At 40.5% G+C, this 24680-nt stretch overlaps 1 protein-coding gene across 1 annotated transcript in view; it reads left to right on the plus strand.

Moving 5' to 3' along the window:
* The window catches only part of LOC135699197 (uncharacterized), a 62369-nt gene that overhangs the window by 33457 nt on the left and 4232 nt on the right, over positions 1–24680 (plus strand). The window lies entirely within an intron of this gene.

The following is a 24680-nucleotide window of genomic DNA, read 5'->3' on the forward strand; positions in this document are numbered from 1 at the left end:
TTAAGTGGAATAAACTTACAAACTTATCATACCTTGGTGAGTAGAACATGGACTGTGTTAAACGCTGTCCACACTGAAGAGTTATAACATGTCATAACGGTTGTCAAATAATTGCAACACAGAAACCACCATCAAGATAGCGCTATAACATGTTATAACTCTGTAGTCTGAACGTACTTTTAGCGTAAGCATTTCTATCCCTTATTCAAGCTCTGGAACACGGCGAATTAGAACGACCCAAATTTGAGTTTAGTTCACTCATAATCGCCAAAAGTGCAGGAACTCAGCGATGAGTAAAATTTGTCTCATGGTTTCCTGTGGAAAACCTAAAAAATCGACCGGAAAATGAGGAAATCGACGAAAATTTTATTCAGTCTCGGAGTAGTACGAATAGACTGAGTGAATCCAATCTTTACTTTTCTCAAATTCGGGAATTTTTCCCAGGAAAATCCTGGAAAAACCTGGGAAAACATGAGGCAAATTTACTCATCGCTGAGTTCCTGCACTTTTGGCGATTATGAGTGAACTAAATTCAAATTTGGGTCGTTCTCATTCGCCGTGAACATAATCAGTTATCTTTCGTCAAATGCTTCGTTGTTAGACTGTTCCTTACCTTGCTTGAAGAGTTCCCAGTGGGCAGCTATGGAAACGTAATATTTAAACTAGGGGTTTCATTACCGGTAATACCATTACCTAAAATCGGTAATACCGGTAAATTCCATTACCAAAATACCGGAGGCTCGGTAATAAGTCAAACACTAAAAAAAATGGCTAACTTTAATCTGAAAAATATGTTTCTGTATACAACATCGATTTAGGTATTTATATAGACGGACCTATTTGCATATCTTTCTAACTCTTCTGCCCGCAATGCATTGAATGACGGTCTATAGATGTTCCGACAAAACAGGCATCAGAAATCGGAAACTATCGAAAGAAGATTCACCACACCTTGAGGTAACAGATGTAATGGTCAGTGCCGATAAAAACCTGAATTAATCCACCTATGGTGGGATCTGATCATTCTTTCTAATAGAAACTCCGACAAAAATGTTCATATGATGTGAGGTGATAGATGAATTCTCATGTGATTTAAGGTATCGCTTGATGGATTTTTGGACCCTAGTCAGAAACTGGCCACTTGCCCGGAACATGTATACCGTATGCGTGATAATGTTTACACCATCGTACAAATAAGGTTCCAGTTTCACCTGTGCATACAATGCCTTGGTTTTCTTTGCATGCACGTAACCTATAGTTCATACTGTAGTAGGCTGTGTATAAAAGAAAATGATTTACTTAGTTTGATAGTTGCATCATGACGAAGTGTCAGCGTATTCGTGATTTGTCAAACGCGCAAATCAGTGTCAACATTTCAAAGGGGCGTAACTGCATTTGTAAACAATGACTTTAGCCGTCGATTTCTCGTGAATTAAAACTTACTCATGAAGATTAATGACACCAGCAGGTAGAGGAATGTTTCCTTTACCAGCTAGCATTGTTAATTTGGAGGGATGGACTTTTATTTGCGAGAAATCGATAGCTAAAGCCATTGTTTACAAAAGCAATTACGCCCCTTTGAAATGTTGGCACTGAAATGTCGCAAAAAGACATTTCAATCGCCGTGGGAGTGTCCCGGTGGACCGTCAAAAGGGTTTTAGACCGAGAAAAGAAAGGACAACTCCGTGCCACACTTCGAACCGCACTCAGAAGTGGTTACATGAACATCTTCCGTTCTGGGCGAAGGATATGTGGCCGCCATCCAACCCCGATCTTAATCCGCTGGATTACTCAATATGGCGCGTCATGAAGGCCAAGGCCTGTTCTAAACTCCACCCGAGTACAGCAAGCCGCAGACAAACATTGACTCGTACCTGGAGAGAAGTGAATCCAGACTACATTATTAGAACCTGCCGTGCATTCCGAAAGCGTGTGGAGGCCGTAATTGCAGCAAGTGGAAACTCGATCGACGATTAACATAGTTTAAGACTCTGAGAAACATCCCCCTTTGAATAAATAAAAAAAAACTCGAAAAAGAAATTGTTGAGATTTTTTTTAATTTTGCCATTGCTCAATGGTGCAAACATTATCACGCATTCGGTAGATATGGCATGTGTGGTCCTGGGCACACTAAATGACTACAATTGAACTGGTTTTAGAATTCTCATGTCATTTTTGATTGAAGGCTGACTAAAAGTAAATTGGTACGCCGCTAGCACGCCTTTAGTGTTGGGAATCGACAATCTTTGACAGTGGTTTGTTTACACTTCTATAGAGAACAACTATGGAGCAAGTTTGATCAAAGTAGTCGATCGCGTTCAGAAATAACGTTAAATGGAACTGTGCACAAACACTTGGAAAATCCGGAGCGGTCCGGTTCCAAGCTGGCTAATGTGCTGAAGATACCGAAAACAACAGTTTGTCGAGTGCTCAAAACCTACAAGGAAACCCTGTTATTAACAACTAGCTCAATGGGTTTGTTTTCAACACGAGAATAATAGGCGGAACAATACAGGACACCAAGATAGTCTCTCAAGAAAAAAACGCACAAACACAGTAAATAAGCTAATTCATAATATAATTCTGGATTTAAAAGATACATCATAAAGGGGAGGGGGGGGGTATCGTTGTGGCCAATCAGGAAACGGTGGGGCCCATGCGTAGAGGGAGAGAGAAAAGGATTTTGTAGCTTGGTTACCTCTGATGATAGGGTGGTCAGCTACTCCAATCGGCACCCATGATCCTGGTATCCATGGGGGAACTGGATGCTAGTTTAAATCCACCCATATGTTGCCGAGGTCATTGCGTAGATCCGTAGCTCGGCGTACCTTTCAAATGCTCCGACAAGGTAGGGTTTGAATAACCGACGTTCCACGCGCACGCAGACGTGGCAGTAGCACCTTAGATTTTGGGCACTGGCAATCGGGAGCGGACCCGCCAGACATTACCAGGCCCTCACCACCACAGCTTTGGCTACTGCTCGCCCGTTGCGTGTGTCGTAGCAATGGTGGATACTAGCTAGATACCAACGCGGGACTCGTCGATCCCCAACTCACTTCTTGCTGGATCGAAAATAGAGCCCACGTGGGAACTCCGGTCACCGTCTGCGTTTGCGGGTATTTCTATGTGGGGTTCTCCTTGGTACCACTTTCCACACGGCTTCTCCAAGGCCAACACTCGTCGGAGGTCTCTGCGGGAGGAATTGAACCCAGGCTTCGGTCTTTCCAATAATGTCTTTTCGGCCTCAGGTGGACAAGCACTATCCTCGAACCACTTTTCTACTTCTCTTTCGGGCTTTGTTTTTCTTTATATATTTTCGATCCAAACTCTACCAACAATCAATACGAAACTAACGATTTTAAATTGGCTCACTACTTGACTAGCCTATTGGTCCCAAGCAAATGATTAACGTTACCCATTCTAGTCAAAATTCTAGTACTACACAATGTTTGCTTTGATTCGCTATGAAAGTTTGACAGATAAAATGAGGGGTTATTGGATTTTCCTATGTTTCGAGGGTGAATCGCTTAGCTCGGGACCGAAGATAGTACCAGAGCTGAGCTAAAAAGTTGAGCACGTTTCTTCGGGACCTTCTAGTCTTAGAGATACCTCTATGCTACTACTTTCTGCCGGCTTTAGCAAAACTCCTTCATCATCTCCCCTCTCTCTCTCTCTCCTTTTTCTTCCTCTGTCTCTCTTACTCTCCTCTTCTAATTTTCCGGTGATCCGTGATGCCAACATTGAAGATGCATAAATGTCATCTAATCGAACGGATAAGATGTGAGCCGTTGTCGAGGGGTTAGTAGATTTTAAACTAGGTAATATTAATGCGGACTTTGCTGTCTTTTGTTTTTTATTTACATTTTTATTGTTTTTATTTATAGTTATCTGCATGCAAAGATTTACAAATACTTATATAGTGGGCTAATTGAACGGTTTATAATTATGTTAGGTATATTTTATTTACAAATGAAAATGTAACGGAAAATTGTAAATTCAAATAATTATATCTATATATATATACCTACAAATCTAAACTAATAAAAAAAGGGCCTAACCTTAACCTTAACTAATTTCCTTGTGTGCCTTGCCTTGAGCCAGTATATTGTTCCCAAGATGTTGGTAACAACCCTGAGTGTGGAAAGGAAACACTGGACCTACGAAAAAACTGGAACCAGGGATCGTCAGCTGCGCAGCAAGGTGTTGAGGTGCGTTAAAGCCAGCCCCGGTTTTTCGATCCAAGATGTGGCCAGAAGGTACAACGCCATCTTTCAAACGGTGTGGAACATCCTTGCCAGGGAAGGATACAAGTCGTACAAAGCCAGAAAATATCCGAACCGGCACATGACGCAGAATTCCGTGGCCAAAAAGCGTACAAGGCTCTTGTACGACCTTGTTTTGATCGATGTCAAACTCGATTTTAAGCAGCTTCCCGGTCAAAAGTTTTGCATCGCGACTAGACGTGGGGATGTACCGAGAAGATTCAAGTTCGTGTTTGCCGTCAAGTTAACGAAGAAGGCCATGATTGGGCAAGTGATTTGCAGTTGTGGCCTGAAAACAGAACCATTCGTCACATTCTGGACGATGACATCCCAAGTTTACATCGAAAAATGCATGAAAAAGCATGTATTGCCGATCATCCAAAAGCATAGGGGCCAAGTCATCTTTTGGCCCGATTTGGCCAGCTGCCACTACTCCAAGGTGGTTTTGGAGTGGTATGCTGCCAACAAGATCGATTTTGTCCCAAGCTGAATGAATCCTCCGAATTGCCCGGAAATTCGACCAATCAAAAAATACTGGGCAATTTCAAAGCAGCGACTTCGACGAAGCGGCGGGCAGTCAAGGACATCCAGCAAATGCTGGACAAATGGAAGAAATGCGCTGATTAAGTGTCCGTTTTCACTGTGAGGCCGCTGATTGGCCCCATCAAGAGAAAGGCTCGAGATTTCGTTCGAACAGGAGAAATGTAACCATCTAATGCTTTAGCTTTGAAGTTTCAATAAAAGTACTGTAACTCAACCATTAAACTTATTGAATCACGAATTACAAGTCTTTTTGTGCATACCAATTTTCTTTTAGTCAGTTTTTATGTGTCACTTGATGGGTTTTATCCATTTCAGGTCGGATTTTGTGTCATGGCACATAAAAACCGGTACCGGTACAGTGATTTTAAATTATGGAGGCATAAAAACAAGGGCTAGTGGCTGGTATCAAGATTCATCCGTGTGGAATAAAAGCGATCTACGAGTGCTGCGTAGAAGGGAAGATGACTCCCAAAAAACGTCAAACAGAAGTCCAAGGTGATCCTGGATCTCGTGCATAGCGACTTGTGCGGACCGAGGCACACGAAGACGCCGGGTGGTTGTCGGTATTTTATTACCGTAAAACGGGGTATCTTTGATAATGCGGGTAACTTTGATAGTAGAATACAACTATTAAATTGACTGTCCGTGCCTTTTCCGAATTGGAAACATTGGTTCCATATTGTAGATCAGGGACATATTTGAGTCTTAGTAGCCAGTTTTTTAAATAAGATTTTAAGATGCAAAATTAATGTTTGCTTTTTTTGGAGAGAAATGATGTCGTTTTAGAGAAAATATTCGTAGAACTTCGAACTTCGATTCGACTCTCTCACTAGCCGTTCAAGTTGCCTTCATACCAGTTTATATGATTTTCAAACCATGTGTCAAGCCTCCAATCAGCTCAAAGGAAGAAATCGTTTTTTTAATGAACTTGAACTTAGATAATAAAAAAAAATAATCAAATTAATTATCAAAGATTAGAATCCATTGTTAAATATCAGATAGCTCAGCTGAACCTAATGTATAGGTTTTTTTCTAGATTTGTTTTCCGTTGATCTTGTTTTCCGTGCTGAACCACCAATGCTACCGACGCCAAGGAGGCAGCTACCTCACCTGGACCCTATCTATCGACCCATTAACTCATGAACCGGGGACCAACGGATTTACTTCCCTTCCGAAGGAAGGCATGATTAGAGATAGTATACGCTTCAGAACATCCCGGCGGTGCCGACTGGGATTGAACCCAGGTCTGCTGGAGTGAGAGGTAATCACGTTTACCACTACACCATCGGCGCCGCTAAATGTATAGTTGATATGAAGAAATGTCTTAAGTGAAACCAAACCACGCATTCATTCAAAAATCAAATAGGCTTCAAACCTATAATTTTGGAATTGCTGTAAATAGACATCATCGTACGTAAAACGGCACGGCAAATGCGGTGCTGTTTCAAATAGTTTTAATTTTATTTTTAACCAATCTTAAATAAAAATTAACCCTTAAGAACGTCAAATATCACCCATACCTGCTTTCTTCTTCTTTCGCAGATTTCTTTTAGTAGATAGCTGGCCCACGAAAAGGTACAAAGTATAAAGACGCGAGATAAGTGTACACATGTCATCAACAACTGAAGGCGGTTTATTGAAAGGCAAAAAGCTAGTTTGCCCGTGTTTAAGCTGAGGTTTTTGCAAAAAAAAACCAATGTCGTTTTTATGTAAACAATCATCCTGCTTCTGTACTTAGACACTTAGTGACGATATTAAAGTTTTTATTACTATTTCGATGCGATGAATCCTACTGCAAATTTACCACAGCTCAAACATCAAACAAGAGGGCAAACCTAGCACAATCGTTCCGTGTGCTGTGACGGCCAACTACAGCTGCTCCTGGAAGGACGGAAGGAAGGTGTTGTATTTGTACAAAAGTGCATTATATTGAATGTCAATGGGAAATTCGAACGCATCATGGGGATATTAGCAGGTCCATGCTATTTGAGGGTAAACAGCGGACGGTGAAGTGATAGTGAATCACTCTCTTTCTGCAGTCACTTCATTAGTAGGTGAATGACTTACTCGGTCTGGAAGGGTTATCCCCTCCTACTAAGTGCTAATGAAGGCTAGAGATTGTGTGTATATACAAGTATTATTGGATTTGCAAAACTTATCGCAAGCTGAGAACGACAAACGAAAAGACAAATGTATTCCATTCCTGGAAGCGAACACGTGTCGTTTCGCACAAATTAACTTCCCCACTTACACGCATCTGCATTTATTGATAAGAAAGAACTCACGTGCTGTCTTTCTCTCTCTCCAATCTTGGCGACGGATGACAATTTGTAGGTAGGAAATTATCATAATGACCCTAGCTGATGATGGGACTGCTTGATTGCCGCTTACGAGAGGTACTCAATTTTGGAAGCAACTAAGTATTCTAACTGGTTGCAGCTCGATTAAACGGTGTCTCAAAGCATAAACAAATTAAGGGAAGCATGCATTCACACACAGAAAACGTGATGCGCTCGTGTTTGCTATGTATTTGATTTTCCTGGTAGTAAAGATTACTCATTGAGGTGGGTAGGTAATTTTTGCTTTGACGGCAGTTTAGGAAATGAATAAACAAAAACACACGACGATAAAGACGAGTGCGTTCTGTAATCCTCAGTTTTATTTTTCGGACGGCTCATCCATAACTTTAAAGCATGACGTCAAATATTTGTTCATCTTCAAATAAATTTCTATAGATACTGCCGCTATTCGCATAACAATCCCATAGCCTGTGGGATTCCTATTTACATGAGACTGTTTTACGAATAGTGGCAGAATAGGATGTTCTAGAACCTACACGCAAAGCAAATGGCATGGACATCAAATGTAAGGGTTGATTTATTACACGCTCTGCACGTTTCTTTACGAAAAATGTGATGTCAGTTCTTACAATAGACCTCGCAATAGACTGTAGTATACAAGCAAGTTTTTCCAGACGGAATATTTTAGTTTAAAACCTCCACGAGATGATTTTCTAACCGCAGTGCATTTAGGGAAACAACTTGTGTTCGAACATGTAGCTAACATAACAATTATAAAATTATTTTAAAATAAACCTTCTGACGACCTCATTACAGAATCTGATCATGCGGTGAAACATTACGGAATAGGGTTAACTACCCCATTTCCGGCCTATTAAGCACAACCCGCACTTAGTCTTTCTTAATCTAGCGCAGTTTAGCACCGAACGGAATGTTATTATTACTGATTTACTTACTTACTTAAGGGTCCTGTGCACCACCAGCGGTGCAAAGGGCCAACGTGAAAGACTTCCATCCTGGGCGGCTGCTCGCTTTTGCCGTGACCTGGGCCCAGGTCAGATTCCTATCGACTTGCTTAATTTCCTTATTGAGGCTCCGCCGCCATGAGCCCCTGGGTCTGCCTCTGCTGCGATGTCCTGCCGGATTCCAATCCAGCGCTTGCTTGCAGATTTCGTTTCCGTCCCGTCGAAGTGTGTGGCCGACCCACCTCCACTTTCGCTCTCGAATTTCTGTTGCTATCGGCTTCTGATGACATCGACGATGGAGTTCGGCATTCGAGATCCAGTTGTGAGGCCACCAGGTACGAATTATATACCGCAGGCATCGGTTGATGAAGACCTGCAGCTTTTGAGTGTTCTCCGCTGATACACACCACGTCTCGCTGGCGTATAACAACACAGATTTCACGTTCGAGTTGAAAATTCCGGTTTTGGTGCGTTGGATTTCCGTACGTTTCGTAAACTCGCAAAGGCAGCCCTAGCCTTCTTGATTCGTGCACCTATGTCGCTCTTGGTCCCGCCGTCCGACGCTATTTGGCTGCCAAGATATTGGAAACTTTCGACCTTCTCCACTGCTTGCCCCGCTACCGTAAAGTTGGAAGGGTTGCCGTGTTGATATCCAACGATTTGGTCTTGTTGACGTTGATGGTGAGACCCGCCGCAGAGGAGCGTTCGGCAAGGTCATTGAGCTTACTCTGCATATCAGAGCGCCGTTGTACTAGTAGAGCAACATCATCAGCCAAATCGAAGTCGTTGAGATGCTCCATGGTGATAGGCTGCCAAAACAGCCCACGGTTCGGTACACGGTCAATTGTACCTACCATGATCTCGTCGATTACGATGAGAAACAGTAGCGGTGATAGTAAACATCCTTGTCTCACACCAGCGACTACCCGGATAGGGTTGGACAAGGCTCCGTTATGCAGAACTCTGCACATAAAAGCCTCATACCACAGACAAACAGACGTAACTCTTTGAAAAAGTTTTTCTTGAAAACATAGTATCTCAAAACATATGACCTCAGTAACGACATCTCTCGGGCTTCTCGCGGAAAACAAGCTTGCTCGCTAGCTCGCAAACAATATTGCATAAAAGTTCTATAGAATGTATAGAAACGTCAAAGTGATCCGATGCCAGCGCTGCGGCGAGTAGTTCGCGGAACTGATAATATTCAAATCAACCGTTAAATGCATGAACGAAGATACACAATGAAGTGTTACGTCTGTTTGTCTGTGCTCATACTGCGCTTCGATGAGGTTGACGATTTTATCCGGGACTCCCTTGCATCTCAGGGCGCCTCACAGATTCACGTGATTGAGACGGTCGAATGCTTTTTCGTAGTCAATGAATACCAAATAAAGGGACTCTTGGAATTCATTGACCTGCTCCAGGATTATGCGGAGCGTGACAATATGGTCCACACAAGATCTTCCGGCACGGAATCCTGCCTGCTGCCGTCGGAGAGTCGCGTCGATCTTCTCCTGTATCCGATTCAGGATAACTTTGCACAGAACTTTGAGAACAGTACACAGTAACATGATGCCTCGCCAATTGTCGCACACAGTCAGATCCCCCTTCTTTGGGACCTTTACTAAGCTGCCCTGCATCCAGTCGGCCGGAAAAGTCGCGATGTCCCAGATATTACAGAATAGTTGATGCAACATTTGTGCGGATAGCATGGGGTCAGCTTTGAGCATCTCTGCTGATATGCGATCGACCCCTGGAGCCTTGTTGGATTTTATGCTTCGGATAGCTGCTTCAATCTCCTGCAGTGATGGGGCCTCGGAATTGACTCGAGTAATGCGCCGCACCCTAGGTGGATCATGCAGAGATGTTGATGGCCGGTTGGCCGTCGAAACTTGAAGAAGTTGTTCGAAGTGCTCAAACCAGCGTTTCAGCTGGTCAGTGGGGTCGGTAAGCAATTGTCCAGTCGTGTCCTTCACTGGCATCCACGAGTTCATCCTTGCTCCACTCAGACGTCGTGAGATATCGTATAGGAGGCGTATATTGCCAGTGTTTGCGGCTTTCTACCCTTCGTCGGCCAGGGAGTTCACCCACGCTCGCTTGTCCCGTCTGCAAGAGCGCTTGACTTCCTTCTCTAGAGCCGAGTACCGTTGACGAGCTTCGTTCTTGGCTCCTCTTGTTCTCGCCCGCTCTATCGCGGCTTTTGCTTCTCTACGCTCCTCAATCTTCCACGAGGTTTCATCTGTGATCCACTCTTTCCTCTGGGTGCGCAGCTCACCCAAGTTGTTCTCGCTTGTTTCTATAAAGGCATTCTTGATGGCCGTCCATTGTTCTTCTACGCTGCCACCTTCTGGAACGCTCGAGTCTCAAGTTCTTCACCAAAAGACTTTTTTACCGCTGGATCTTCAAGTCGGCGTGTGTTGAATCGCCGGCCGAGTCTCTCCTCCCGTCGCTGGATCCGCGCCATGCGTAGGTGGATTTCGCCGATTAGAAGGAGATGGTCAGACGCGATGTCGGCGCTGCGTTTATTCCGGACATCAAGAAGGCTCCATCTCTATTTTCGGCTGATGCAGATGTGGTCGATCTGATTCTCGGTATGTCCATCACGGGAAACCCACGTGACTTTGTGCAATGGCCGGTGGGGAAGAGTGAGCCCCGATCACCATGTCGTTATTGCCACAAAATTCTTCGATCGGCTCACTGTTTTCGCACATTTCTCCGAGACCATGGCAGCCCATGATGCGCTCATAGTCCGTGTTGTCAGAGCCGATCTTCGCATTGAAGTCGCCAGTGTAGAGCTTGATGTCACCCTTTGGAACCTTATCCACGACGGCATTCAGTTGACTGTAAAAATTCTTCTTGTCCTGTAGCTCGGCAGCATCGGTTGGCGCATAACATTGGATTATGGTAAGGCTACGAACCCGTGTTCTAAATCTGGCAACGATTATCCTTTCATTAACAGGTTCCCACTTGATGAGCGCAGCACTTGCCTGGACGCTAAGTAGGAGACCAACTCCACGATGGCGGGGAGGATTTTCACCTCGAATACCAGAGTATAGTAGTACCTGTCCCGACGGCAGTTTGTGTTATCCAAAGTTTGGCCAACGAACTTCACTCAGTCCCAGGATTTCTAGCTTCATGCGTCGCGCCTCGTTGGCGAATTGTGCCAGTTTACCCTGCTGGGCTAACGTCAATACATTCCATGATTCAATTCGTGTCCGTTGTTTTGCGCTAAAAGTCATTGCCGTTAAATCAGTTCGATGTTTTTCTCTGTTGGTTTCTGTAACAATTGTAAAGGTTTCAGAGACAGTAGGTAGTTGGCCTAAGGTCTCCTATCCGCCGTGATGGGGCTGTCATCTTAGGTGTAGCTTCCGGGGAAGAGCATTTCTTATTCAGCCGCTGGATGCCAGCCAGACGCTGTTTGAGCCGCACCTCCATGGTGAACAGACGCTCGGGTTGGCAAAGCATTTCCTCTATCACCGTGCTATGGTTACCGCGCCAATGTTCGCGTCGCACCCCCTCACTCTGCTATTGTCGGCTTGACAACATTGCCCAGGCTACGCCAACCAGCTGTGTCCATGTTTCAGCTGGCAGTCTTTTGTGATCATATGACTCGTGAGGTAGGAACTCTAAGTCTAACACTGCTTCTTGACGCCAAACTCAGCCTAACGCATTGAAACGCCATTGAAACCGCCAATGAATTCACTTCGGCCTATCGGATAAAGATAAAAAGTGGATTTGATCGGAGCGCTTCTTTTGTTTTTGGGAATAATGGGTGCAAACCTTCATATTGACTTCGTTCCGTAGCATATTAACTGAAGTATCGTACCAAACGCATAATTGACTTGTTAACTCTGAAATCATGGATTTATTTGAAGTTTTCTGCTCAATAGGTCCAAAATGGGCGATTAGGCTGAAGTAGTTCTCTACCCTATGTATCGTGCAAAGTAAACTATGAAAGCTGCACAAAAGGTATTGCAATGAAATCGAAGAAACTACACAGTGAGCTTTAAATTGTCATGGGATACGTTTGGTAATGTTCAGCGATGAGAATTTGTAATATTTGTTTTTAAAATAATTCGGCAAAATCTAATAAAATGATTTACTACAGCCACTAATTCGTTATCTCACTAGAAGTCATTTGAAGATGATGCAGAAAAACTCTGTTGTGATTTCCACTGTTTTTCTCATGGAGTAACTGTTATACGCTGCGACTCTAGTTTTGTTTGTTTGAGACTTGGAACTGCAATAAATTTACTTTTTGTTCATGGAACTTCCCTTTTCTTAAGATAAGCTAGACAGTAAAGTCACGGTATTGGCAACCTGGCCAAGGAAATCTTTCGGGTATAGAGTGTCCTTGGGCTAGCCACACAATATACAAATTTATAAACTCAATCTAGCTTGGAAAAACTCAACACCACCGATTAGCTTGGCATTTATTTTTACTGAGATCTCAGCAAAATATCTGTTTATTATCGGAGATCTCAATAAAATTCTCGTTTGTTAACTGAATCGCGGCACATTTTTCACTGAGATCCAGCAAAATAAAATCCCGAGCTAGTGGGCGGTTCCAATCTCGGCAATACAAATTAAGTGTGTGGTTTATATCAAGGTGTATTCAACTCTGCACACGTCAATCCGTGCCAAGTGATTGAGCTGTGCCAAACATGCCTATCAAGGTAACAATATTCCATGGAGTTCCAACCTCTGTCTCATACCGAGTAAGCCTCAGAAACTGGAGGAAGCCCTTGATTGGTCGGATATTGAAGGAGTTTGTTTACATCCGTGAGGAGGAACACTCCCTCATTCTCACCGATGGTGCGTTCAAGAAAGCTGACTGCTTTGGAACAGGTGGCGATGGTCATCAGATGCCTAAAGGGAAGTACACCGGTTTCGATGCAAGCAGCTTTTTCTGGTAACTCATACTGAGCCGGTGATCGAGGAGAACACCGAGGACTCGACATTGCTTTTGTATTTCCTCCCCCCTGGGTTGCTGGTTTGCTGGGTATTTCCTCCCCGTCAATCGAAATGGGCCACTTTCAGGGATGGTGTGGTTACTCATGCAGAGGTGGGGTATTGCACTCTTATTAACGGAGAGTTGGAACCCAGCATTTTCGGCCCATTTGGCAACAGCACTTGTTGCCGCCTGAGGTTTTCTTGGGATTTTACTCCATACTCCATTCATAGCCACTAAGAATACAAACTGAACATTGCATTGGGCCCTAATGCCCCGTTCACATTACAGTCTATATCACGTAATATAGGCTGTCTTGCAATGAGCACTCATACATAGGATTTCCAGTGAAAACTAGATGTATGAGTGCTCGTACCACGTGATATACGCTGTAATGTGAACGGGGTATAAGCATAGAGGTAACTCTAAGACTAGAAGGTCCCGAAATAACGTGCTCAACTTTTTGGCTCAGCTTCGGTTCCAAGCTAATCGATTCACCCCTCGAAACATAGGAAAAACCAATAACCCCTCATTTTATCTGTCAAACTTTCATAGCGAATCAAAACAAACATTGCGTAGTACTAGAATTTCGACTAGAATTGGGTACGTTAATCGTTTGCTTGGGACCAATAGGCTAGTCAAGTAGTGAGCCAATTTGAAATCGTTAGTTTCGTATTGATTGTTGGTATAAGTATCATTGATCGATTCTCTTCGTCGACTTTCTCTTTCGTTAATAACTTGAGTATCACATCGTTTCTTGTTGTGTTTGTCGTATTAATTAGATGCTAGATAAAAGCATCATTTATCGTTCTGTGTGCTGAAAATTCCAGGGAATATCTTAACATGGCCGTGGGGATACAAAGAGAAGGTCGACGAAGGGAAGCTGTCAATGTTACTTAGGACCTAATGCAATGTTCAGCTTGAATAGTGTGACGGCCAGAACGGAGCCTTGTGACACACCCGTTTCCTCAGGAACTTTTTTACTTTTCGTTTTTCCCATGGTCACCTGGAACGTTCTATTGGTAAGAAAGTTTTGGATGGAGCGAAGAATGTGACAAGACAGGCCCCAATCCTACAGCATCTAGTACTCCGGGAGTCCAAGCACAATTATTTGCTTTAAAGAGATCTAGAATGGCAACGTCGACATGTAGGTTGTCTCTTAGAGCTTCATCGAGAACCTGGCCCAAAGAAGCAAAGCATGTTCTTGTACCAAAGCACAGGAGTGGAACTTCGGATCAGAAAGTGGCTCCACTTGTCATTAGCGAACACTACCTCACCTAGCGGTAGAAGGCATCATCTGCCTACAGTTAAGATAGGCAGCATTCTATGTGATTCTATGATAGTGTGAGTGCACATAGAAAGCCCGTGTGGAACGCTACCACAACACATTGCTTGTTGAGCAGAAAAACGAACCACTTTTGATGCACCGATTTGTTTGCATTTCCCCTTCTGTTTTGTGACCAAAGCACTGGCGTGCACAGGGTGGGGCAAGATGGGGCAATTGCCCACCCTTATAAAAATAAGATTTTTATTTCCACATTTACAAAATTATGAAATAAAATAACTTGATTTGAAGGTAAATGAAAACCTTTTATTGCGTCAATTCCTTTTTTGATGGTGCCTGAAAATTGCACCACAAAGGTGCATGAAGGGACAAACTTCACTGAAAATTTTTGGTCAAAAGATTGCACCTACAAAAAAAAAATCTGGTGTAATTTTTTTTTTTCAAGGTGGCTCATGGAGTGTTAAAACAAGAGAGCAAATTTAAGATTGAAAAAATTAAACTTCGCGGTGGTAAATCAAAGAAAAAGCTTTTTATTGAATATTTCTGGTGTAAAAATATCATCAAGGGTGTGCATGGAGCGACTAATCAAACTGAATAACATGGAGGGACTAATCAAAATGAATGACTACTTATAATGAATTAATTGAATCGCGCTAAAAATCTGAAGCTGCACATTTAACTGAAAATTTCTGGTGGAAAGTTCTCAACATGTGAATCTTGCTTCTAAGGTTTATTCATTTTTCTGGTTCATAATTTGCATCATTCTGATAAATGTAAGCTTCATTGAAAATTTATGGTGGAAAATTTGCACCATTATGGTGCATAAAAAGGTAGAGCTTGAAAATTGACCCACAAAGGTGCATGGTGAAACAAACTTCACTCACAATTTTTGGTGCATGGTGAATGGAGGAGCATGATTTATTGAAAAATTCTGGTGCAAAATTTGCATCGCTCTGATAAATGAAATGAACAGAAAATTTCTGGAGGTAAATTTGCACTGGTCTGGTAAACGAAGGCACAAGCTTCATTTAAAATTAAGCTATATTGAAAATATCTGGTGGAAAATCTGCACCACTACAATGAACGGATGGGTAAGCTTTTCGGAATGTGCATCCTTCTGCTGAATAGAGAAACATACTTTAATAATAATTTCTGGTGTAAAATTTGCACCATTCTGATGATTGAAGGGAAGCTCATTTACTGAAAATTTTTAGTGAAAAATCTGAAAATAGGGGCAAGCTTTATTTGGTAGAAAACCTGCAACATTTTGATGATAGGAGAAGCAAGCTATATTGAAAATTACTGGAGGAAAATGAAAAAAAAAAAGGAAATCTGCACCAATCAGAAGATTGAAGAAGCAATTTTTATTAAACATTAACGGTGGAAAATTTGCATTGTTCTGGTCAAATGAAATTTTCTGGGGACAAGTTGGTATTGAAAATTTCTGGTGTAAAATTTGCAACAATCTGCTGCATGAAGGGTCAAGCTGAATTGAAAATTCCTGATGTAAAAATTGCACAGTTCTGGTGAATGGAGGGGCAAGCTTGGGGAAGAACCTCAAGGGTATTGAATTCTGATGATTGTTCTAAAAGAAAAGATTTCTGGGGATGATTCCATGAAAATTCTGCGAATGATTTCTAGTGAATCTTACAGAGACTTCCAAGATAATTTCGAAAAGAATACAGAGAGAATCAAATTTTGAAATACACAGGTATTTAAGGGGAAAATTTCAAGGAAATTCCAAGAATAATTTTAAGCTCATTTTGGGAAGAATTTCTGGAGAATATAAAGGAAATTCGTCTGAAACTTTAGGGGAATTTCTGTTCCAAGGTGTTCTGAAAAAAAAAAAAGGTTTAAAATATTCCGAGAAGAACCTCAAGGATATTGAATTCTTAGGACAGCTCTAAAATATTTCTGGGTAGAGTTCAAAGAAAATTCTGCGGATGATTTGTAGTGCATCCTGCAGATAGTGCCAAGATAATTTCGAAAAGAATACCGAGAACATCAAATTTGGAGTGAAATTCCAAACGGATTTTACACAAAATTTAAAGCGATTTCCGAAGATAATCTCAATCCATTCCAGGAAAAATTTCTGAAACTCTTAACGAATTTCAGTTTTAAGGTGTTCTGAGAAAAAAAACATGAAGAGTTCTAAATATAGTTCCAGTGGACTTCTGAGAAGAATTTCAAAAGAGCTCTCAGGAGAGTTTTAAAAAAATCCAAAAAGAACCTTAAGGATATTGAATTCTGAGGACAGTTCCAAAAGATTTCTGGGAAGTATTCCAAGAAAATTCTGCGAATCCTGCAGCTAGTTCCAAGATAATTCCGAAAAGAATACCGACAAAAATTAGGGAGTAACCGATAATTTCTAGCTCATTCCGGGAATAATTTCTGGACAATGCTGAGGAAATTCTTCTGAAACTCTAAGGGAATTTGAGTTCCAAGGTGTTCTGAGTAAAAGTCAAGAAGAGTTCTAAAAATAATTCCAGAAGACTTCTGAGAAGAATTTCAAAAGAGCTCATTGAGTTCTAAAAATTTCGAAAAGAACCTCAAGGTATTCTGAGGACGGACTTTTTCGCAACTGTACAAAGGTTGAAGATGCTTTTGGATTCCCTAATTTAAAAGTGGGTATAAGTCTGCTATTTATTAATTTTATCTAGATGAATGCGTCATTTGGGGCGATCTAATGGATATTTTTGGTCGCTATTGAAAATTTAGTCGATTTCTGAATTTATCTATGGGCCCAAATTAGGGGCATTTAGACCGATATTACATCCATTTCCCGTATATTGATAATGATCGGCCGACGGAAACATTCGTGGGTGTGGGACGGGTGTTGAAAACAGACGCGACGACCATCTTCAATACCATTGCTGAGGTCCTGACAGCGATGCAGATTTCTTGGGAGCAGGTTATGGCAGTATATTTTGACGGTGCCAGCACAATGGCTGGCAGCAATGCTAGAGTACAAGCCAAGTGCAAGGACAAAAACAACCTTATAGTACTCAAGTACTCAACACCACCGATCAAGATTGGATTGATCAAGAGCAATATACTGTTTGTTCACTGCTATGCGCACTGTTTGAACCTTGTACTTGTCGAAGCAGTGTGCATGCGAAAGGAGAATGCGATTCTTATTGGTCGGTTTGTCGGTGCTATCACCACCATCTGACGTGACGTGACTTCAGCTGAATCCAACCACCAAGGCAACAACATTGCAGCAAATGTATCATTTCGGTTTAAGCCCTACTATCACAACCATTTGACGAACCGATCATCATTGACATCGTCGATGGGATTAAATTTCAAATTTCCATTGGCTGTCTGAAAGCAGTTTGCGTTAAAGAGGATGAGCCACCACCGGAGCAAAAAATAAATAAAATTAGCTAAATTGAACAGTAGGGAAATAGTGGGAGGTGGACAGCACTATATACACCACGCACTTTGGAGTACTCCCCATTCCCAGATTAAATGCACCATATAAAAAAAATTGCCCCTCCTTAACAAGATTCCTGTGCACGCTAGTGGACCAAAGCCTTGCCGGAAACGAGGTCGGAAAGCATGTTGTCTATCATGCAGGTAGGGTAGGATGGTGCAAAACGCACCCTTTAAGCAAAATCGTCAATGGCTGGCGAATGGAAGCTAAAATCAAGAAGAAAGTAATGGCGTTTGGTTCATTACCATGTTTTCTACAAAGATCGAGTGATTTAGAACTTCAAAAGGATGATTTTCCATGACTTTCAAGGTATTTTCTAAATTGCTTCCAAAATGATAGCGGGGCAAAACGCCTGATTCATGATGCAATATACACCACAACATTGGGACAAGACGCACGACAACAATGGCCAAAACGCACCACAACATTGGGGTAAAATGCACCCCATGGTAAACAAACCATAACCCCTGCAAGTAGATAATGCAAAGGGATGCGGTATTTTAAATGATTATTTCTTTATGTTACATCAGAAATAAGGTCTCAAAATCTCAATAGAATGTTAAACTGTGATTCATCAAGTAAAATATCTAAAAAATATACGAAACGTAAATTTGTTATTTTTTTTGTGATATATGATGTTAAAAGCTTAATTTACAGTCGATGATTTTAACAACTGTGTCCTGTTTTGCACAAAATGTATTTTTTTTAAGGAATCAGCAGGTCAATACATGATTTTATGATCAAGAATTATTTGTGAAACCTCCAGTTGAAAACAATCACAAACCGTTACCCGGAAAATGCATCTGAGGAAAAGTTATCGCTGTTTTTCTAAAAGTGTGCATTTTACCCCAATGGGTCTGGGTTCAATCCCAGCCGAGGTCGGTGGGATTTTTCTGAGGCACAAAAATCTCTGGTCACGTCTTCCTTTGGAAGGGAAGTAAAGCCGTTGGTCCCGGCCCATGTGTGTTGTGAATGGGTGCGATATCCTACGCAGGTGTGTGGAAGCTGCCTTCCTGCACATTCGATTGCCGTCAATGGATGACAATCGATGTCCGTCGGTGATTGGCACTAGATTGCGGAACAGAGACCGACGTTAAGAGCGGTTCCATATCATTAAAGCAACGAGTAATTTTCATCTTTTTTGATTTGCATGAAACCTTGCATACAAGTTTTTGGGGAAGAAAAACGCCGTTTTGCATACTTGGTTCGCCATTTTGAATCTAGCCTTACTTATGAGAAGGGCCTATGAAAAATGCACATGATATCTTCAAAAAATTGTATCTCGGAAACGGTTTGTCCGATTGGTTTGGTGTCTTGGGCAAAGTTTTAGACAATTGTTGGTGTTATATGGAGAAAATATGCACGGTAAAAAAAAAAGTTTGGTATTTGTGTTTTGAACTAAAATATAAATTTTTCCTTAAAGTGACATGTCAATAATTTTTTTATTATCCTTATGTTATAGCTGACTGAAAATGCTATCTAGTGCACAGTAGGTTGTTCTGGAGAAAAATAGGTAACGATGAAAAAAATTGTTTTTTAAAAAAATACAATTTTCAAAAAAGCTATTAAGAAAAGTCAAAAAAGTTTGTCACCCTAATTTTATGAAAGTACATCAAATTTGCAAACAAAAAGTACTTCGGTAACATTTTTCTAAGATGCACCGTTTAGAAGATATTACTGATTTAATATTGTTTTTTTTGATAACCTAATAAGTTTTGGCCCTTTTCGGATGTACTCCGTGTTTTTTCAGATTCGAAAGTATTTTTTTCGGAAAGATTGGAAAATTTTGAGTTAAAATGACACTGACAGCTTAAAGATTCGAGTGAAATTCTCTGCCTTAAAAGTATTTTGAAAAACAAGTTACAAAATCCCACTATCAGGAACAATGATTTTTGGTGCGTTGTGCTGAAAATGTGCATTCAACTCTTGCATATCGCCTAACAGTTTAATCCATTTAAACTGGATGTGTTTATACTGTGCATATTTTCTCTCTATTGCCGAACATCGCCACAGACATCAAACCGATGAGACAACTCGATTTCGAGATACACCTTTTTGAGAACTGCAAATGTAAGCTCCTCAATTAGCAAGATTCAAAAGAGCGAATTAAGCTTATTTTTCAGTGATGGTGATTGTGCGCAATAAAAAATAACATTATATGTTGGATATCATCAGTTTATTTTTATTCCTGTATTTTTATAAAATTATTGTTTACACAACTTTCTTAACAATATTGAATATTTTGGCATCATTGTCAGGACAGTTTGAATAAAGCTTTGCCTTTACTGTATTTTCTGATAGAGGAAGAAATGAGTGGAATTTTCGAGTTCCTTGAATTGTTTTTGCATTATTGTATTGATTATTTAGCTGCAAAGACATATTTTCGTATTCTTCTGTAGTAGAATAACAAAATGACAACTTTGTAAGTTCTTCTTCTTTTCGTTTGTTTGCCCAATTAAACAACTCTCTTGCAGTCTTTATCGGGTGTTCGCGTTCTTTGGCTAAACTTGCTCTGGTAGCCATGCGTTTTATCGTACCTCCAATAGCATCGCATGGACCTTTTCCGTGCGATGTTGCGAAGAAATGCCATTCAGCGTCAATACCATACTTTGACTTAAATTTACAAAGGCTAGAAAAGTTTTTTCGGTTTTTATACTGTGAAGCAGCACCATCTGACATAAAATAATTTTTTTTTATGTTTTTATTTTGATCAATTTGTAAAAAGTTTATCATTTTATCAGTAAACAAATTGACAGTGACTGAATCATGTCTTAGTTCTTCAGAAATTATAATGAAGCTAAAATGTTTAATTTGCATATTTTCAGTATAATATATTACGAAAGGATGGATTGTGGCCTGTTGCACGTTCCAATGGTGTGATTGAACTTCATCCTGCAAAACGAAGCTGTAATTTTCAGAAAAGTCACAAATAGCTAAAAATTCACCATCTTGCAAGTTTTGTTTTGTAGTTTTCAAAAAATTGGATTGTTCGGTTTTTACAAAATCATGCGGAATCAAACTTTCTAATTTTGAGCTGAAAAATGAAACAAACTCATCGGTTTGCTTTACAATAGTTTCTAAATCACATCTGTCAGTGGTAACCCATTGTTCGAATGAAAGCTTTTCAACAAAGTGTTCTTCCAGTTGTTTCAATAAACTGTCTTCTAAAACTGAGGTATCTGGGCAGTTTTTACATCTTCGTAGATGGCAATGAGTTGTCTTATTTTCGCAAAGTAATCTATTCGTTAATGTTTTTAGATCATTCAAGACATTGTATTTTTTTAAGCTATGTAGAATTAAATTGACATTTTCATGCGTAGTGCAAACGCAAACATTATGTTTTCCTGTGATAGTCAATAGTTTACATTGCCTTGGCCGGAGGCTTGCAAATGATGAAAACCCTATTTTTACATTGACGTACATTTCATTAAAGCGATTAAAAGCTTCTCTCAATGTCATCATTAACAATCTTTTCTGAACAGCTAATCTCTTATTTCCTGTCTTTACGCTAACAAAATCTCTTTGGCCTGGCATTGCACGGCTTATATCATCGTCCTCAAAAAAAAAATCAAAACCAGTTCTTTTGTTTCATTACTCAAAGCTTTTCCAGAGCTTGAACCTTGAGATGAATCAAATACATTATCTCTTTCCTTTCTTGCATCTGATGCCATATTTCTACTGGTTTTAAATTCGTCTACAATTTTTTGTACTGACCATGATTTTGGCAACAATGATAAAATTGATAGTTTTTCTTGCCTTGTGGCTGAATTTAAAAATTTAATTTTCATATTTTCTATGACTTCATCAAACTCGTTTGCTTTTTCTGTTTCAGCGTCTAATTTAAAAAGATTTCTTCGTACACCTTCGACGATTTCAGCGCACTTTTTTTCAGGATAGTGAACATTTTTAACCTTACCTAAATCTATAGGCGAAACACGAATAGCTGCTATTCCTCGGTTGAATATTTCGACGTCTACAGGCATCGTGAAGTCTTCATTTGATTTAATTGTGCTTAGCGTTGACTCTGATGGTATCGTGACCAAACTTTCATAGCTTTGCGAATCAGGTACATCAGGTATGGTCTGAACAGTTGGCATCCTTGAGCCGCCGGCTACGCTTTGTTCCTCGTTTTGGGTGAGGTGAGCTCTTGAATCAATATGTAGACGGCAAGACGAACAAACACGAAAATCCTTGGTGTTCAGTGTGGATACCTTGGAAAATCCAATTGATTTTAGTTTTTGGATGATACCATCCGTGAGATATCGCAGCTCTTTCGAACACTGAATGTCTTTGAATGGGCGAATACATCTTATTTTACTCATTTTGTAATCTGTAACATAGAAAATATTTTCCAATTGTTAGTTTTGTACGAAAATATCACAAAACATATCATTAAAATGTGTATTTAAAACTTACCTTTGCACCAAAACGTGTTACACTTTCCTTTACAATTATTATGTTATCAAACAACACTGGATCTCGTTCAAAAACACAGGATTATGAGCTGAAATTACTATAATCACTATGCTACTAGCAACCTTTCTGCATTTACTGTTTGGTTTTCCCTAGTAGATACTGGATGAATTCAGAACCGAGTCAGACATTATTATACAGCTCACGGGTAGAAATCATAGAATGCTGGGTAAAGACTGTTGGAAGATAGGTAGAGTTGAACGCTCAGGTATCGTCGATCCTTCAGGTACGAGTTTGGAGAGTTGGAGCGAGGTAGATTTGCTGGCGTAGGTATATTGTATATTATACCTGGAATGAATAAAGAGTGCGGCGGTTGTTGATTGAGGTATCAGTCGGCAGCCCTCTAGTTTGATGGAAGGTGACTACTGCGTTCTTTTTATTTATTATTAAGGAACGGTCAACGACGGAGCTAGCCTCGTTATGGCCAGCGTGGCCATGGTGGACTAGTTCCAACAAAGACCATGTTTACAATCACCAACTGTACGTAGTACAGCTAACTGGTATCTGATTACCTGTATCTAATACTTGTTAGCACGTTTTCAGCACAACGCACCAAAAATCATTTGAAGAAATCATTGTTCCTGATAGTGGGATTTTGTAACTTGTTTTTCAAAATACTTTTAAGGCAGAGAATTTCACTCGAATCTTTAAGCTGTCAGTGTCATTTTAACTCAAAATTTTCCAATATTTCCGAAAAAAATGCTTTTGAATCTGAAAAAACACGGAGTACATCCGAAAAGGGCCAAAACTTATTAGGTTATCAAAAAAAACAATATTAAATCAGTAATATCTTCTAAACGGTGCATCTTAGAAAAATGTTACCGAAGTACTTTTTGTTTGCAAATTTGATGTACTTTCATAAAATTAGGGTGACAAACTTTTTTGACTTTTCTTAATAGCTTTTTTGAAAATTGTATTTTTATAAAAAAACAATTTTTTTCATTGTAACCTATTTTTCTCCAGAACAACCTACTGTGCACTAGATAGCATTTTCAGTCAGCTATAACATAAGGATAATAAAAAAATTATTGACATGTCACTTTAAGGAAAAATTTATATTTTAGTTCAAAACACAAATACCAAACTTTTTTTTTTTACCGTGCATATTTTCTCCATATAACACCAACAATTGTCTAAAACTTCGCCCAATACACCAAACCAATCGGACAAACCGTTTCCGAGATACAATTTTTTGAAGATATCATGTGCATTTTTCTTAGGCCCTTCTCATAAGTAAGGCTAGATTCAAAATGGCGAACCAAGTATGCAAAACGGCGTTTTTCTTCCCCAAAAACTTGTATGCAAGGTTTCATGCAAATCAAAAAATACAAAAAATAAAAACTGGAAAAATTTCCCACTTGTTCGTGGAACCGCTCTTTAAATAAAGTAAAGAAGAAGAAGAAGAAGAAGAAGAAGAAGAAGAAGAAGAAGATTCACGCTCGCAGAAAATAAGCTTTTTGAAAGTGAAAAATCAAAATCTAACCACATATAGCCATCAGTTTCGTTAACTTGACGTATTCCTGCGGATTTATCGAAGATTGTAAGTATTTTCATCAATAATTCGTTTTAAATTAGCACTCGAAAACAATTCATGATGGGGGTAAAATGAACAGTGTGCTTATTTTCAGATGCCTAGGGGTTTATAAAATAAAAACGCAAAGACAAACATGGACAGACACACAAATGGCAGCGGCAAAACATGCCGGAATGTCTGTAAGAGCTGCATCTATCAAATACCAGATCCCAAGGATCACGCTCGCCAGGTGGATAGCTTCACCGCAGAAGAAGAAACGCCTATGATCGAAAACATCGATGTTCTTTACTGAACAGGAAATGGAACTGGTGCAACATTTGCTTGATCTGGAGTCCCGATTCTATGGCATCAATATGAGGGATGTTCAAATGCTGGCATATGAGTTAGCTGAGCGGAACGGCTTACCTCATCCGTTCAGTCACAAACTAAAGATGGCAGGTAGAAACTGGCTAGAGGGGTTTCTTAAGTGGAATCAAACCCTTTCCTTTCGGAAACCTGAAGCTACATCTGCGGCTCGAGCAAAAGGTTTTAACAAAGTTTCCGTGGGTGCTTTTTACGACATTCTTGGTGACACATTGGACAGCAAGCAGTTTCCTCCGTCACGCATATTCAATGCTGACGAAACCGGTATTAGCACGGTGAATTTAATAAAATTTACTTATGGCATTGTAACAAACACAGGTCCCTCCGAAAAAGATGTAAATTGCTGCTAAGAAGGGCAAGAAGCAAGTAGGGTCCATAACATCTGGTGAGAGAGGTGTATTAACCACCGTAATGATGTGCATGTCCGCGTCAGGGCAACATGTGCCGCCTTTCATGATTTTCCCCCGAGTACGCATGCACGATGCGCTTAAAAAAGGAGCACCGAATGGCACGAAGTTCAACTGCAATCCTTCCGGATACATGACCAGTGAAATCTTCCTCGACTGGT

The sequence above is a fragment of the Ochlerotatus camptorhynchus genome, unplaced genomic scaffold (genome assembly GCF_037179485.1).
Source record: "Ochlerotatus camptorhynchus isolate MF236.1 unplaced genomic scaffold, CSIRO-AGI_Acam_v1.1 ptg000104l, whole genome shotgun sequence".
In the NCBI taxonomy this organism is placed as follows: Eukaryota; Metazoa; Arthropoda; class Insecta; order Diptera; family Culicidae; genus Ochlerotatus; species Ochlerotatus camptorhynchus.